This window comes from Diabrotica undecimpunctata, chromosome 1 (genome assembly GCF_040954645.1).
Source record: "Diabrotica undecimpunctata isolate CICGRU chromosome 1, icDiaUnde3, whole genome shotgun sequence".
In the NCBI taxonomy this organism is placed as follows: domain Eukaryota; kingdom Metazoa; phylum Arthropoda; class Insecta; order Coleoptera; family Chrysomelidae; genus Diabrotica; species Diabrotica undecimpunctata.
This window is the reverse complement of record NC_092803.1, coordinates 3,854,171-3,867,312: the sequence shown is the minus strand read 5'-3', so window position 1 is coordinate 3,867,312 and position 13,142 is coordinate 3,854,171. Positions and strand designations below refer to the sequence as shown.

The 13,142-nt window shown below is 35.3% G+C and overlaps 1 protein-coding gene across 1 annotated transcript in view; it reads left to right on the top strand.

Moving 5' to 3' along the window:
• Positions 1-10,296: 10,296 nt before the first annotated feature.
• The window catches only part of Vmat (Vesicular monoamine transporter), a 230,889-nt gene continuing 228,043 nt past the window's right edge, over positions 10,297-13,142 (top strand). The window contains exon 1 of the mRNA XM_072536073.1: positions 10,297-10,482. The gene's annotated coding sequence lies outside the window, so the exon portion shown is untranslated. The remainder of the gene's footprint in view (positions 10,483-13,142) is intronic.

Genomic DNA, 13,142 nt, shown 5'->3' with positions numbered 1-13,142 from the left:
CAGGTGTGCAGAAATAGAGGAATTGGTAGAAAAACATGACAACTTTAACATACATAAACTCGTAAAAGAAGTGACAGGTCATACAAAACCTTGCAGTTTTAACAATATTGTGAAGGATAATAAATTGGTTACTGATCCCAAGGATCTACTTCAACATTGGAGAAACTACACACAGCAACTATACTCAGACAACACTAGAAGAAACTCTGAAAGTGAATATAAAAGTGAACCCTCCCCCAAAACATTGAAGTCAGAAGTTGTAAGGGCAATCAAACAGAGCAAATGGGGAAAAGCACCAGGTCCAGACGACATATACATAGAGGTTCTAACAATGTTGAGTGAAGACAATATAGACGCCTTGGTAGATCTTTTAAATGATATTTATGGGCCCGGTCAAATACCACAGAATTGGCTTCAATTAACCTTTATACCAATCCCAAAAAAGCCAAACGCTAATAGTTGCGACCAATTCCGAATGATCAGCTTATTGAGCCAGGTTCTAGAACTCTTCTTAAAGATAATTCACACAAGAATATATAACAGATGTGAAAGAGACATTAGCCCCACACAGTTCGGTTTTAGACAAGGATTTGGCACAAGAAAAGCACTTTATAGCTTAACTGTCCCACTTCAGAAATGCAGAGATCAGCAAAAAGATGTCTTCCTTTGCTTTATAGATTACCAGAAAGCGTTCGATTGTGTTAATCATCCAGAATTAATAACTCCAGGAACGTTCGATAGATGATAATGACCTTAAAATTATAAAAAACCTTTATATAAATCAAGTGGCACCTGTGAGAGTAGGACTGGAATCTACATCATATTTCTCAATAAAAAAAGGTGTAGACAGGGTTGTGTTCTGTTACCCCTTCTTTTTATTCTTTACTCTAAAACGATTTTCGATAGAGCCTTAAGTGACACAAGTGAAGATGGAGTCAAAATCAGCGGACAGACTATTAGTAATCTTCGCTATGTTGATGATACAGTCATAATAGCTGATAGCCAAGAAGCGCTATAACGACTCTTCTTCTTCTTCAAGTGTCCTGTCCGTTGCGAACGTTGACTATTAACATGGCAATTCTGATCTTGTTTGCGGCGCTTCTGAATAGTTCGACCGATGTGAGCCCGAACCACTTCCTCAGATTTTGGAGCCACGAGTGTCTTCTCCTGCCTGGCCCTCGCTTACTGTCTATTTTTCCCTGGACAATCAATTTCAGTAGACGGTACTTATCGTGTCTCAATATGTGGCCTAGATATTCAAGCTTTCTTTGTTTAATTGTATTCACGATTTCTTTCTCCTTTCCGATTCTTTGGATTACCTCTATGTTGGTGACATGTTCGGTCCAGGATATACGAAGAATGCGTCGGTACACCCACATTTCGAATGCTTCTAGTTTTCTCGTGAGCGTCTCCGTCAGCGTCCAGGCCTCCACACCATACAGTAAGATCGGAAAAATGTAGCATTTAACTAGACGTAGTTTTAGGGGAAGAGACAAATCCCTGCTTATGAGGAGCTTTTTCATATTGCTAAATGCTGCTCTAGCTCGTTCTATTCTCGCCTTAATTTCTGTGGCCTGTTCCCATTTTGCATTTACGTTGGTGCCAAGGTACACATTAGATTCTACATGGTCAATTAGTATGTTACTTATCCGTAACTGTCGAGCAGACTGTTGCTTCCTGCTTATCAGCATCCACTTTGTCTTCTTGAAGTTGAGGCTCAGGCCGTATTCCTCACTAACTGAATAAACTCTTTCCATTACCTGCTGTAATTCGTCTATGGTACTGACAAGGATCACCGTGTCGTCGGCATATCTTATATTGTTCGTTAACTCGCCGTTTATTTTTATGCCCTCATTTGCATTTTCCATACATTTGTTAAATATTTCTTCGGAATAAATATTGAATAGGAGTGGGGATAATATACACCCCTGACGGACACCTCTTTTGATCTGCACACTTTCAGTGAGTTCGTTGCCAATTTTTGCTCTTGCTGTTTGACCCCAGTATAGGTTTGCCACAATTCGAATGTCCTTGTCGTCAATACCTGTCTTTCGCAGAATATCTATCAATTGTTCATGATTGACATTGTCAAATGCTTTTCTAACGAGTAATAGATAGAATAAACACTGAAGGGGAACGACTGGGCTTGAAGATTAATATAGACAAGACGAAGGTAATGGTGGTTAGCAAAACACGAAATAAGCAATTAAATATAAGAGTAAACAATAAGAACATCCAAAAGGTCCCCAAGTTCAGATATCTCGGTATTTGAATAAATAAAGATCTAGATCCAGACATAAAGATACGTAGCAGGGTTGAGCAATCCAGAACAGCATTTACTAATATGAGAACCTTTCTAAGCAACAGCAGCCTTAACTTAACGCTTAGATATCGCTTTGTAAAATACTACATTTACTCCATACTGCTATATGGTGTAGAAACCAGGACCATAAAGGCCAATTTGATAAACCGATTGGAGGTCTTTGAAATGTGGGTATTTATAAGACTACTTAAAACTCCCTGGACAGATCACACAACAAATGTCGAAGTATTAAATCGAATGGGCAGAGAACGAGAATTGCTGCCAATAATAAAAAGAAGAAAAACTGCTTATCTAGGTCATATATTTCGAAATTCCAAGTACCAGTTCTTAAAACTTATTATGAAAGAGAAGATAGAAGGACAACGAGGAAACGAAAGAAAGAAATACTCATGATTTAAAAACATAAGGGGTTAGATAAACCTCGATGCCCATGGACTCTTTAGACCCACACAAAACTGAGAGGAGTATACCAGAATTGTCGCTATCATCCACTAATTGGATAGGGCACCATAAGAAGAATAAATGAAAAAAAAAATACAAAAGTTAAAACACTTCACACTTGTATTATGGTATAAAAAACATAGTTAAACCTTTATAAAAATTGTCGTCAAAATTTAAGTACTAGCATAACGTTTTCGATCTGAACAGATCATCCTCAGTGCCTTGTGTAATTGTAGCTAACAATAAAGTTATATGTGAGACCTCCCTGTAAATTTTGAGGACACTTTTTATAAAGTTTTAACTATGTTTTTTATACCACAATACAAGTGTGAAGGTTTCTAACTTCTGTGTTTTTTTAAAACGATCGTATACAGCCAACTACGGGGTTTTTCCTATTAATTTTATAAGAATAAATGACATTACTAACTAAAAAATCGATGGTAGTATTACCTGAAGTAACTCTAATATTGCAATTCTTCATACAATTATTGACTTTTGTTAACTTTTTATCTACTTAAAATAAAACCTGGTGCGACCCTTATTTACTTTCTTTTAACGTGGATAAGACAGTAGCATTATCCTATAAAGGATCTCTTCAACCCTTGCTTCTTAATAACAGCCAGATTAGTGTCGTTGATTCTGTAAAATTTCTTGGTATTTTTATAGACAGCAACCTTAAACGGTCCCTTTATATCGATTTGTTAAGTAAGAAACTAGCCTCAGCCTGCTATGCAATAAGATCTGTTTCGAGAAAAATCAATTTAGCATCTTTCAAAATAACATATTTTTCCATATTTGAGTCTCATCTTCGATATGACCTTCCTTTTTGGGTTCTAGTACAACTACCCAATCTGATTTTATTTTTAAATTAGAAAAAAAAGCAATAAGGTATCTCTTTGGCCTCAGTAGAATAACACATTGCAGAAGCTACTTCAAAAATAACGGGATTTTAACTCTTTCCTCTTTATATATTCTAGAAAGTGTTTGCCTAATTCGTAAACACCTACACGTTTTTCCAGCAAGATCTAATGATGACTAATCCACCAAAAATTTAACCTTTGATGTGTATTTACCGATCTCGTTCACTGAGTTAGCAACTTAAATCTACAACTTCTTTCCTTAAGTTCCGTAAATTGACAAAAGCCTATCTATCTGAAAGACCATATTCAGTGGAAGAGTTTCTTAACGAATAACTAAGAAATTACAGTACGTTTAGGTATAAGCAATTAAAGTATTTTTATATATATATATATATATATATATATATATATATATATATATATATATATATATATATATATATATATATATATATATATATATATATATATTTGGATATCACATGCAGCAACTTAAACTTATTCGTAAACTAGTTCATAAGGTTTTATTATGCAATTTGCAATTAAGTTAAATTTTGCAATGGATTGTATATTTTATTATCTTTCTACTATCTTTCCCATATTTATTTAAATAGTATAGTTTCTTTTTAACTTCCAAGACTCTGTAGTCCTTTGTTGCAGTTATCATATTGTTATTAATTTAGTCTATTTAGCTATGTGAATGAGGTTAACTTTGTATGTAAATTAATGGCAAAATAAAATACACTTACCATAACATTTCAAACTCCAATATAAAATTAGTTGTGAAAACGACTGTATTATGTAATATAAATACTTTCTAAATGTAAAAACAGGACAAAGAAACAGCAAAAAATCCAACAAACTGACAAAAATTGTAGCGTTTTATATTTAATATCTATATAATAGTATAAATTCTGTTTTAAGTTTTGTATTCAGTTGTTTTAAAATATAGATGTTTTTGTCTCTGTTACATTGTCAGGTAGAAGATTATACCGGTTAAAACTAGAAATCGAGTTACGAAGTTAAAATAATCAATATAATCCGTGTTATTTCTACGAATTTAAAATAGTTGTTTTTGTCGTTGAAAACGATTTGTTTACATTCGAGTCCCCTAATATTCCGGTTGAAAAAGAGGTTCTTAGAAAAAATATTGCAAGTCAGGTATTCAATTTTTCTAAAACGTAATAAAGCTGGGAATATTTCAAGGTTGTTACGAACGAGTGTCGAGGGTATTTTGTTTGTTTAGGTTCGTAAACCACAAACTGGCTGGAGAAGTGAAGTGAAATTATTTGGAGTTGAATTTTGTAAAATGTAACACAGATAGGAGTCAAGCAAGATATTTCAGACTAGAAAGATGTTTGGGCGATTTTGAATCAGGAGTCGATTCATTTTTTTTGTGTTATGTCTTAAGAATGGTGAAAGGTTGGATAATACTCTTTTGCAATAATGCAGTTTAGAACAGAGTATCAACCATAAGGTTTGTGCAGTACACCGGAACTGATGAAATTTTGAAAATGATTATATAGGATGTCCCACCAGCTTTGTTGTCGTTTGCCTGCTTGATCCAACTCCATCTACGTTAGATCTTCGTTCCTGAGTATAGAAATGGTTTCCTTTTTGTTCCAGTTGAGAGTTTTGTCCTTGCAGCTCCAATCCCAGAGATAGTAGCAAGTTTTTTCAAAGTTAAGTGGCAACGTTTGTGAATTAAGGTAACAATTAACATATTAATTTTTCCAAATTAAATAGACATTATTTTTGATAATTTGCAATATTGCAATATTTAAAGATATTTTTTTTTGATTTGAATTATTATGAGAAATGATTTTGATTTTCATTGTATATTATTATATAGAAAATATATTTCATATATAAGGTTAAATTTTAAGATATTTTCATAAACAAGGATATCTTTCATTTTTAATATTCTAATTTGGCCATATTAATAAATAACATAGGAACCATTTCAAAAATTTTTGTAGTAATCTCCTTTGTAAACAGATAAGCACGTAAGTTTTGTTAATTTTGTTATTATGTTATTTAGTATGCTTCTTGTGCAATCTGTATTTTTGATAACTGTTTGTTAGAGACAAAAATAAATGTTTAATTTATTTCTCCAACTATTTTGTTTATTTTAGTTTAGAAAAATCTCCTAACCTTTTTTGTGTTTACTTTTTTTTAGGAAGGAAGAGCCTTTTTTCTTCTTTCCTCCATCAAGATTAGGATCCTTCAAAGCGGCGCCCTTATTCTAAATTGCTAGAAGCCCTTTCTTGTTGTCCATATTTTCCCAGTTGTCCAGGAGATTTGTGTAAGTATCCCTTTATTTTATTTTTTGGTAGTTACCCTAATCCAACCCCCTTGTCATTCACTTACCCACGACCTTAGCTCTTAAGTTAACCCCTGAGTGCCGTTCGCACAAGTAACGATTGTTTTGCTTGCCCTATCTTCGCCCCCATAGTTTTTGTCCCCAATTTTTCTACCCCATGATCTTACCCTTCTTCTTCTTCTTCAAGTGCCATCTCCGCGGCGGAGGTCGGCAATCATCATAGCTATTCGAACTTTTGAGACGGCTGCTCTGAAAAGTTCATTTGATGTACATCCGTACCACTCTCTCAGGTTGCGCAGCCATGACATTCTACGCCTCCCTATGCTTCTCTTTCCTTGGATCTTTCCCTGCATGATCAGTTGGAGCAAGGTGTATTTCTCTCCACGTGTAATATGTCCGAGATATTCCAATTTTTTTGTTTTTATTGAATTTAAAATTTCCATTTCTTTGTTCATCCTTCTCAGAACCTCTTTGTTTGTGACGTGTTCTGTCCATGATATTTTCAGAATTCTTCTGTACACCCACAGCTCAAATGATTCCAGTTTTTTCATTGATGTAGCATTCAAGGTCCAAGATTCCATTCCATAAAATAAGGTCGAAAAAACATAGCACCTCGCCAACCTAACTCTTAGTTCCAGTTTTAAATCCCTGGTACATAGAACTCTTCTCATTTTGTTGAAATTTGCTCTAGCCTTTTCTATTCTTATTTTTATCTCCTGATTGTAATCATTTGTGGAGTTAATCATTGTTCCCAGGTATGCATATTTGTCCACTTGTTCGACGTTGGTTTCGTTTATTAGAAGACTCTTGTTATTTCTTTGAGTTTTCGATATTCTTATAAATTTCGTCTTCTTGACATTCATTGTTAGACCATACTCTTTTCCATACTCTGCTATTCTGGTCACCAGTCTCTGAAGATCTTCAATGTTTTCGGCTAAAATCACAGTGTCGTCCGCATATCTAATGTTGTTAATGGGAACTCCATTTACCTTTATTCCAGCTGTTTCACCCTCAAGAGCTTTTTTCAGGACCTCTTCGGAGTAGGCGTTGAAAAGAATTGGCGACAATACGCATCCCTGTCTTACTACACATCTAATTTCAATTTCTTCTGACAGCTGTTCGTTAACACGTACTTTTGCTCGCTGTTTATAGTATAAATTTGATATGATCCTGAGGTCGTTGTAGTCAATCTTCTTTGATTTCAGGACATTTATTAAATGTTCATGTCGTACTTTATCGAATGCTTTATTATAGTCAATAAAACATGCGTATATATCTTGATTGACGTCCAGGCATCTTTGTATTAGTATATTAAGTGAAAAAAGAGCTTCACGTGTTCCTAGGCCTTTGCGGAAACCAAATTGTGTATTATTAACGTCTATGTCCAGTTTGTGATATATTCGGTTATGGATGACTTTAAGTAGTAACTTTAGCGTATGAGACATTAAGCTAATGGTGCGGCAATCGCTGCATTCTCTTGCGTTTTTCTTTTTAGGGAGACAAATAAAAATAGATGTCAACCACTCTTTGGGTAATACGCCTGAACTATAAATTCGGTTCAAAAGTGTCACTAAAACATCAATGTGCTTCTCATCTAGAATTTTTAGGATTTCTATAGGAAGCATATCAGGTCCAGGGCTTTTCCCGCTCTTCATTGTTTTTAATGCGTGCAATATTTCTTCTTTTGTAATATATGGACCTATTTCTTCTGACGTAAGTTCTATGTGCTCCAGATCCCCTCTTTCATCATCGAACAATTCATCGATATATTCTGCCCATCTTTGTATTTTCTCGTCCGTATGTGTTATAGCAGTACCGTGTCTATCCAGAATTGCACAAGTGGGATTTTGTTTTCTTAGTCCTGATAGTTCTTTGACTTTCTTGTGTAGGTTAAACAGATCATATTTATTTTGAAGGTCTTCGATCTCTTTGCATTGCTCTTCAAAGTATTTTTCTTTTGCCTGCTTTATCGTCTTTCTAATCTCGTGGTTTATCTCTCTGTATTTATTGTTATCCTTGTTTTTAAATTGTCTCCGTTGTTCCATCATATTGAGTATCTCGTCATTCATCCATTCCTCTTTTCTCCTTGAGGAAGTCTTTAATATTTCTTTACAGGGTTCCAGTAGACAATCTTTTAGTCGATTCCAGTACTCGTCAATATCGTTGGTGTTTGTGTTCAATTTGTTGCAGTTCACATGCAGTTCTTGTTGGAGGCATTCTTTTACTTTAGGTTCTTTAAGTTTTCTTGTGTCTATTGTAGGGATTCTTTGATGTCTTTTAATATTTTTAAGGGTGAGTGTAATTTTGGCTATAAGTGGATTGTGATCTGAGGCCACGTCTGATCCAGGATATGCTTTTACGGCTTTAACAGCATTACGGTATCTTTCATTGATCATAATGTAGTCTATCTGGTTCCTGACTACTTTCTCCGATGTATCTGCGGGCGATCGCCATGTATACAGTCGTCTGTTTGGTAACATAAAAAATGTGTTTGTAATAATAAAGTTCTGCTCTTGACAGAATTGTAACAGACGGTCTCCTCTCTCGTTTCGATTTCCCAGACCATAGTTTCCTATACACTTTCCGCTTTGTCCCTTTCCAATCTTTGCATTGAGATCACCTAGGACTATCGTGATTTCTCTTGTTTTCGTTATTCTAAGTGCCTCTTCGATATCTCGATAAAATAATTCTACTTCTTCTTCGTCGGCATTCGCCGTAGGAGCATAAACTTGTATCAAATTCAGTTTGGCATGAGATGTCACTAACTTCAGTACCATTACTCTTTCTGAGATAGGGAAATAGCATTCCACCGCTCTATTAGATTTTTTATTAACTATTACTGCCACGCCGTGTCTGTGTTGGTTATTCTCGCTACCGGAATAATATATTGTGGCTTCGTCTGTTGAAAAACAACCTGAGTTGGGCCACCTAGCTTCACTGATACCCAGTACATCGATATTCAACCTGTTCATTTCTTGAATAACATTGTGCATTTTACCAGGCTGAAACATGCTCTGAACATTCCATGTTCCTATTCTAGTGTTGGACAGTCTTATTTTTTCATCTGCGTTCTTTTTGGCAAGGAATTCGCTGATTAACGACCTGAGAGTCCTTGTCTTTTTTTCCCCTGCTGGATCTTGGCTTCCGAGGGCCATGATCAGTAACGCCGTTATTAGTTTCTAAAGCCATGATGATTTTACTAGGGATATCCATGGGGATCTTTAATGTAGTGGTTTCCCCTTGCCTTCTACATCCTTATGCTGTTGACCAGTATATTGGTTCATCCATCTTCGAGATCGATTTCTCAACCCCAGGACAAAAGGGTGCCCTACCACCTACCAATTCTTCCGCCCAGAGCCGTTGATTAGTAAGTGTGAGATTGCTTATACCGGCAATCGGTCGGTGAAATTTTCACCATATCTGGCTACCCTCACTTAGTTTAGCCTGCAGACCAATGCAGTTGTCCGGGGTGTGGCACTTGAAGCCATAAGTGAGAGTTAGGTGTCTTATGAGGACCAGTTACCAAGAACCATCTCCCATCTATGATGCTCGATGTGGTCGTTCCGATAAAAGGTGCTACCTCTATAACACAACCCTACACCCCGATCTTACCCTAAAGTAGGCAAAATATATCGTTGCAAAATAAGTAAAAAAACCAGAAATGTCACAATATGTACTTAAAATCTGAAAACGCCCACAAGCATCTTTTTTGTACCTATCTCTTTTCGATGTAATCAGTTTAGAGCATTCATAAAAATAGCATGTGTCTTGACTTAGTAACAAGCGGTAGCTGGTTTATCTTTATTTTCATGCGTGGAAGACAATGATACTAGATAAAAAGTATGTGTTTTATCTTGCCAGGTGACATGACTCATGGGTAAAGAAACCATGGACTCAACTGTAGGTATTAACTCTGTTTTTATAACTAGTTCATCTTGTTTGCAAAACTATATTTTTACTAAATAAAAGCAAAGGGTTGTGAAGGTGTTAAATTAAAATTAAAATAATAAAGGTAATATAATGAAGTTTTAGTGGATATTCAAGTTATTCTCCTCTAGTCGACTAATCCAATTACCTAAATCAACTGGCGTCCCCAAAAAACCAGCGAGAGTAGGTATATCGATAGCTTTGAAACAAAAGGGATTTCGGGGATCCGGAATCGGAGCAGAATAAGGATTCGGTATTTAAAGGCAGTGGGTCAAAAGTTTTCTCGCCCTAATGAATAAATTCGAGAGAAACGAGGCTTCTTTCAACAAGTGGCAGTGGTAGCGGCAAGCGGCATGCGTGCGCCAACCAATGGCAGGAGTCTGTGTGGGCCGGCGGGGATGATATCTTCGGCGGAGTCTCATCAAAGCCAGTCCGCGCGTGGTGAGCGAAGCCTTGCGCAAACGCGTCATTCCGCGAAGAGAAATCGCGAGGCATAGCCGGAGTCAGAGGCAACGGTCACGACGAGGCGGCCGACCTCGGCCGCCACAGCATGGGCCTCCAGTAGTGCCCCAACACTCCAACGAGGGGGCTTCTGCACTAACATACATGTAAGTAACTTTTATGGTGCATGGATTTGTGATTTTCTATGTGATTTTTATCTGAAGCAGGCTAAATTTACTGGTAGTAAACTTTAGACGCAAGATTTGAAATTTTGGCGGGAGCACCAAAAATTACGATATACAAATAAAATAGTTTTTGCCATCCCAATATCTTACCAATCAAATAATTATTTTTATTAAAGTATTAATATTTGTTCCAAAACACAAATTTTTAGTCTTAAAAAAATTTATATCTTTTCTTGCTAGTTTAAGAATTAAGTTGCCTCAATGTTCAGGTTTTTTACTATTTTATTTTATCGAAATTTAGTGGTAGTTTTACCATTTTATTTTTCTTATTTCTTATAAACTAACTTTTCAAATTTTTGAATTTAATTTTTGAAATATTTGTTTAATTTTATCACAATTCACTGATAAAATATTTTAAAATATATTTATCAACATCGTACCTTTTTTTAAAGATCTTAACATCATTTTTTTGATAAATATTATCTGTAAATTTTTTGTCATGCTTTAGATAACGGTTTTATCTGATCGAGTTCTAATTTCGCGGTTTTATTTACATTGAAATTTAGTTTCTAATTTTTGGCGGGAGTTCTATATACAAAAATAATACTGGGTTTGACTTTATTAAAGCTGTGGATTTCACGATATTATTTTTAGATTACTTGAGAGTGTTTTTATATAATAATTAAAACAACAACAGAGAAATAAATGTATATTAACATTAAGCATAAAATTAAATGTCTTTAGAAAATTTGTTTTGACGCAAAATTATTTTTTTTTTCAAATTTCAAAATACATAATTATCAGTAATATTCTTTCTAAAATGGAAATATGCATGAACTTGTTTTTCGAAAAATTGCTTTTTCGAATTTTGATCTGTCCTATAAATAGATCACTTGGCGTTAATGTTACCATAATTGCATTAATGTATGATTTTTTTTTAAATGCATATTTACAATCTACTCATAAACAGTACATTGAGTAATTAGTAAATGTGATGACAATATGGATTTGCGTACCGTCCAGCGACAGTTCTTCATTTTTACCTATATAACCAGGTCATCTTCTGACCAAGTCCTCTTCAGTCTTCGTTCTTCCATTGGAGGCTAATATAATTCACTGATAATTTGGCTGTGGTCCGTTGAATTAAGAATGTTGGCCTTGTTGGTTTAAAGTGATATACAATCTTTTACGGTTGGTGCTTCTGGGTCATTGTGGATGGTTACATTGCTCACATACCAAGGGTTGTTACCTATCATACGCAATATTTTTGATTGGAAGGTCTGAACAATTTTTGTGCTTGAAGGCTTGCTACAGGCCCAGAGTTCTACGTCGTAAGTCTATATTACTTTTATTATGACTTTGTAAAGCAGTATTGTGTTCTCCAATGACAGTTGTGACTTTCTGCCAAGTAACCAATTCATTTGTTTTACTTTTACATTCAGCTGAGTTTTTTGGCGTTAATGTGTTGCTTCCAGAAGAGCTTTCGGTCCAAATGCAACCCAAGATATTTCACGTCTCTAACAGGAATGAAAGCATTTTTTAAACTAACTTGTGGACAAGTACGTCTTCTTATTGTAAATGTGATTTGGGCCGATTTTTTGTTCTTCTTCTTTAAGTGCCATCTCCGCGATGAAGGTTGGCAATCATCATGGCTATTCTGACATTCGAGGCAGCTGCTCTGAACAATTGCCTTAAGCTGCAACCAAAACACTCTCTCAGATTCTTTAACCAGCAAACGCGTCTTCTTCCTTCGCTTCTCCTACCCTCTACTTTTCCTTAAGATGTTGTATCTTTTGCCTCTCATCACATGTCCGAGATATTGCAATTTTCTTTCTTTTACTGTGTTTTCCAGTTCCCTCTCTCTACCTATTCTCCTTTACACTTCTGTATTCGTGACTCTGTATTCGTCGCTATTTGGTATTTCGTGATTTTTTGTTATTGACTTTATTTTCCATTTTGTCAACCAATTCTCTAATGTACGCAAGTAATTTTGCAGCTTTTCAGATGCTATGTCTGCGTTTTTGTTTAAAACAAAAACGACTGTATCCTCTGCAAAAGTCCCCACTCTGACAACATCTGTAATAGGTATGTCAGCAGTAAAGATTAAGTACAAGAAAGGACCGAGGACACTTCCTTGAGAAACTCCGGATTGGATTGAGTGATACGTTGAGAAATCATTATTTATTTTTACTTGGAACAAACGTTCGGTAATATAGAACTTCAGGTATATATCGCTAGGCAGTACAGATTTTAATTTATATAGTAAACCGTTGTGCCAGACTTTATCATGAGCCTGCTGAATATCGAGAAATACATAGTCACACATAGTCTTTTGTTCCAAAATTTTCTTGATTTAATTTACTATTTTATGACACTGTTGGATTGTTGAATACTTTTGACGAAAACCAAACTGATGTTCGGGTATATGTTCTCGAGTGAAACAGTTTTACTTTATTTAGCAGGAATCTTTAAAATATCTTAGACATCAAGGCTAACACGCTTATCGGTTAATAGGAAGAAGGGTATGTAGGCAATTTACCTAGATTTCCAATTATTATAATATGAGCATATTTTCACTGGATTGGAAAATGGCTGAACTGCAGCATTCTATTGTAGATAATAGTAAGCATGAAAAATGCTTT